This window comes from Arachis ipaensis, chromosome B10 (assembly GCF_059453495.1).
Source record: "Arachis ipaensis isolate K30076 ecotype BB chromosome B10, ASM5945349v1, whole genome shotgun sequence".
Lineage (NCBI taxonomy): Eukaryota > Viridiplantae > Streptophyta > Magnoliopsida > Fabales > Fabaceae > Arachis > Arachis ipaensis.
In genome coordinates, this window is record NC_142435.1 from 62,994,754 (window position 1) to 63,000,086 (window position 5,333).

At 34.3% G+C, this 5,333-nt stretch overlaps 1 non-coding gene across 1 annotated transcript; it reads right to left on the bottom strand.

The window, feature by feature from the left end:
* Positions 1-4,697: 4,697 nt before the first annotated feature.
* Positions 4,698-4,805, bottom strand: LOC148580280 (small nucleolar RNA R71). The gene has a single exon (XR_015896181.1). It is a non-coding gene; the product is annotated as a small nucleolar RNA R71 (small nucleolar RNA).
* Positions 4,806-5,333: the final 528 nt, after the last annotated feature.

Here is a 5,333-nt window from a genome sequence, read left to right on the forward strand (position 1 = left end):
TGATCATTAGTGTCTAGTGTCTATGTCTTAAAGCTATGAATGTCCTATGAATCCATCACCTTTCTTAAATGAAAAATATTTTTAATTGCAAAAGAACAAGAAGTACATGATTTCAAATTCTATTTTGAAATTAGTTTAATTATTTTGATGTGGTGGCAATACCTTTTGCTTTCTGAATGAATGCTTGAACAGTGAATATTTTTGAATTTGTTGTTTATGAATGTTAAAATTGTTGGCTTTTGAAAGAATGATGAAAAAGGAGAATGTTATTGATAATCTGAAAAATCATATAATTGATTCTTGAAGCAAGAAAAAGCAGTGAAAAGCTTGCAGAAAAAAAAATGGCAAAAAAAAAAGAAATAAAAAAAGAAAAAAAGAAAAACCAAGCAAAAAAAGCCAATAGCCCTTTAAACCAAAAGGCAAGGGTAAAAAGGTTCCAAGGCTTTGAGCATTAATGGATAGGAGGGCCTACAGGAATAAAATCCTGGCATAAGTGGCTAAACCAAGCTGAACCATGTGCTTGTGGCGTGAAGGTGTCAAGTGAAAAGCTTGAGACTGAGCGGTTAAGGTCATGGTCCAAAGCAAAAGAGAGTGTGCTTAAGAGCTCTGGACACCTCTAACTGGGGATTCTAGCAAAGCTGAGTCACAATCTGAAAAGGTTCACCCAGTATGTGTCTGTGGCATTTATGTATCCGGTGGTAATACTGAAAACAAAATGCTTAGGGTCACGGCCAAGACTCATAAAGTAACTGTGTTCAAGAATCAACATACTGAACTAGGAGAATCAATAACACTATCTGAATTCTGAGTTCCTATAGATGCCAATCATTCTGAACTTCAAAGTATAAAGTGAGATGCCAAAACTGTTCAGAAGCAAAAAGGCCATAAGCACCGCTCATCTAATTAGAACTAAGCTTCATTGATAATTGGAATTCATTGTATTTTCTCTTCTTTTTATCCTATTTTGTTTTTAGTTGATTGGGGACAAGCAACAATTTAAGTTTGGTGTTGTGATGAGCGGATAATTTATACCCTTTTTGGCATTGTTTTTATATAGTTTTTAGTATATTTTAATTACTTTTTATTATACTTTTATTAGCTTTTATTCAAAAATCACATTTCTGGACTTCACTATGAGTTTGTGTGTTTTTCTATGATTTTTGGTATTTTTTGGCTGAAATTGAGGGACCTGAGCAAAAATCTGATTCAGAGGTTGAAAAAGGACTGCAGATGCTGTTGGATTCTGACCTCCCTACACTCGAAGTGGATTTTCTAGAGCTACAGAAGCCCAATTGGCGCGCTTATAATTGCGTTGGAAATTAGACATCTTGGGCTTTCAGGAAATATATAATAGTCCAGACTTTGCCCGAGATTTGATGGCCCAAACTGGCATTCAAAGTCAGCCTAAAACATTTTGGCGTAAAACGCCCAAACTGGCACCAGAATTGGAGTTAAACGCCCAAACTGGCACCAAAGATGGCGTTTAACTCCAGAAACAGCCTATGCACGAAAAAGCTTCAATGCTCAGCCCAAGCACACACCAAGTGGGCCCCAGAAGTGGATTTCTGCACTATCTGCACTTAGTTACTTATTTTCTGTAAACCCTAGTTACTAGTTTAGTATAAAAACTACTTTTAAAGGTTTATTTTAGAGGAGTCTCTTATCTTTTGATCACTTGATGTTACGTTTGGAGGCTGGCCTCACGGCCATGCCTAGGCCTTTTTCATTTAAGTATTTTCTACGGTGGAGTTTCTACACCCCATAGATTAAGTTGTGGAGCTCTGCTGTTCTTCATGAATTAATGCAAGTACTCTTGTTCTTAATTCAATTAAGTCAGAATGAAGGGGTGACCCGTGACAATCACCCAATCTTCGTTACTCGCTTAGCCAAGATCGCGTGCCTGACAACCACAAAGAGATCTACATGATGTTCAACGTAGTCATTGGACGACAGCTGGAGTATACTCTCTTGGATATCTAATACACGGACCAAGTCTGTGAGATTAGTATCTTCGTGGTATAGGCTAGAATTATTGGTAGCCATTCCTGAGCTCCGGAAAGTCTAAACCTTGTCTATGGTATTTCGAGTAGGATCTGGGAAGGGATGACTGTGACGAGATCCAAACATGTGAATGTTGGTACAGTGACAGTGTGCAAAAGGACAATGGTCCTATTCCGATGCTAGCGGGAACCGACAGATAATTAGCCGTGCGGTGATAGCGCATATGGATTTATTTTCATCCGAGAGGATCATACAGCTTGCCATGGAAGGGAGCATGAATGATTGGAAGGAGACAATAGGAAAGCAGAGGTTCAGAAACAACAAAGCATCTCCAAACGCTTATTTGAAATTCCCACCAATAAATTACATAAGTATCTTTATCTTATTCTATGTTTTATTTATCTTTTAATTATCAAAACTTCATAACCAGTTGAATCCGCCTGACTAAGATTTACAGGATGACCATAACTTGCTTCAAGCCGACAATCTCCGTGGGATCGACCCTTGCTCACGTAAGGTATTACTTGGACGACCCAGTGCACTTGTTGGTTAGTTGTGCGGAGTTGTAAAAAGTGTGATCACAATTTCGTGCACCAAGTTTTTGGCGGCGTTGCTGGGGATTGTTCGAGTTTGGACAATTGACGGTTCATCTTGTTGCTTAGATTGGGTAATTTTATTTTATGTTAAGTTTTTATTATCTTTATTTTCGAAAAAAAATAAAATACAAAAACAAAATTAATAAAATCATAAAACCAAAAAAAATTGTGTTTCTTGTTTGAGTCTAGTGTGAAATTTTAAGTTTGGTGTCAACTGCATGTTTTTTATTTTTCTTAGATTTTCAAAAATTCATCATGTGTTCTCTCTTGATCTACAAGTTGTTCTTGATGATTTTCTTTGTTTAATCTTGTGATTTTCTTGTTTTGTGTCTTTTCTTATTTTTCATATGCATTTTCGAATTATTAGTGTTTAAAGTTTAAAAATTTCTAAGTTTGGTGTCTTACATGTCTTTCTTTTCTTAAAAATTTTTCAAAAATATGTTCTTGATGTTCATCATGATCTTCAAAGTGTTCTTGGTGTTCATCTTGACAGTCAAAGTGTTCTTGCATGCATTATTTGTTTTGATCTTAAATCCTTATGTCTTGTGTCATTTTGTTGTTTTTCCCTTTCTTCATTAATTCAAAATTGAAAAATAATATCTTTCCCTTATTTTACTCATAAATTTCGAAATTTTGGGTTGACTTAGTCAAATTTTTTTTTAAAATTTAGTTGTTTCTTGTTAGTCAAGTCAAAATTTCAATTTAAAAATTCTATCTTTTCAAATCTTTTTCAAAAATCAAATCTTTTTCATTTTCCTTCTTAACATTTTCGAATTTCTTAAATAAATTTTCAAAATCTTTTTGTTATTTTTATTTCATATTTTCGAAAACTTTACTAACAATTAATGTTTTGATTCAAAAATTTCAAGTTTGTTACTTTCTTGTTAAGAAAGGTTTAACCTTTAAATTCTAGAATCATATCTTTTAGTTTCTTGTTAGTCAAGTCATCAATTTTAATTTTAAAAATCAAATATTTCTAATTTTCTTTTCAAATCTTTTTCAAAATAAATTTCAATCATATCTTTTTCAAAATTTAATTTCAAAATCTTTTTCTAACTTCTTATCTTTTCAAAATTTATTTTCAGATATTTTTCAATTAACTACTTGACTTTTTGTTTAATTTTAAAAAGTTTACTATTTCTTATCTCTTTCAAAACCACCTAACTACTTTTCTCTCTCATTAGTTTCGAAAATTAACTAACAAGTTTTTCAAAAATCTTTTTAATTAATTAATTATTTAGTTTTCAATTTGCTTTTATTTCTTTTCTTAAATTTCGAATTCTAACTTATAATTAAAATAAAAACAAAAATATTTTTCTTTTCTCTTAATTAATATTCGAATTCTCTCTCTCATCTCTTTCTATTTATTTTATTTATTTACTAACACTTCTCTTCTATTTATCTAATAATTCAAACCCTCTCCCTCTCTCTATGTTCAAATTCTTCTTATTCTCTCTCTACCTCATTCTTCTATTCTTCTATTCTTCTACTCACATAAAGGAATCTCTATACTGTGACATAGAGGATTCCTCCTCTTTTCTGTTCTCTTCTTTTCATATGAGTAGGAACAGGGATAAAGACATCCTTGTTGAAGCCGATCCTGAACTTGAAAGGACTCTGAAGAAGAAGCTAAGAGAAGCTAAAGCACAACACTCTGGAGAGGACCTTATAGAAATTTTCGAAAAAGAAACAGACATCGCAGCCGAACCCAACAACAATGGTGGAAATGCAAGGAAGATGCTTGGTGATTTCACTGCACCATCTTCCGACTTCTATGGAAGAAGCATCTCAATTCCTGCAATTGGAGCAAAAAACTTTGAGCTTAAGCCTTGATTAATTTCTCTAATACAGCAGAATTGCAAGTTTCATGGACTTCCATTGGAAGATCCTTATCATTTTTTAGCTGAATTTTTGCAAATCTGTGACATTATTAAGACCAATAGGGTTAATCCCGAGGTTTACAGACTTATGCTTTTCCCCTTTGCTGTAAGAGACAGAGCTAAGATATGGTTGGATTCACAACCTAAAGAAAGCCTAAACTCTTGGAAAAAGTTGGTCAATGCTTTCTTGGCCAAATTCTTTCCACCTTAACAGATGAGCAAGCTTAGAGTGGAAGTCCAAACCTTCAGACAGAAGGAAGGTGAATCCTTCTGTGAAGCTTGGGAAAGATACAAGCAATTGAACAGAAGGTGTCCTTCTGACATGCTTTTAGAATGGAGCATCTTATGTATATTCTATGATGGTCTGTCTGAATTTCCAAGATGTCATTGGACCACTCTGCTGGTGGATCTCTTCATCTGAAGAAAACACCTGCAGAAGCCCAGAAACTCATTGAGATGGTTGCAAATAATGGGATGACTCAGAAGAAAGGAGCTCTTGAGATTGATACTCTGAATGCCATATTGGTTCAGAATAAAATATTGACTCAGCAAGTCAAGATGATTTCTCAGAATCTGACTGGAATGTAAGCTACATCCGGCAGTACTAAAGAAGCCTCCTCTGAAGGAGAAGCTTATGACCTTGAGAATCCTGGAATGGAAGAAGTGAATTACATGGGAGAATCCTATGGAAACACTTACAATCCTTCATGGAAGAATCATCCTAACTTCTCATGGAAGGATCAGTAGAAGCCTAATCAAGCCTTCAATAATAATAATGGTGGGAGAATTCGGTTTGGGATTGGCAAACCTTTTACATCATCGTCTCAACAACAGACAGAGAATTCTAGGCAGAGCT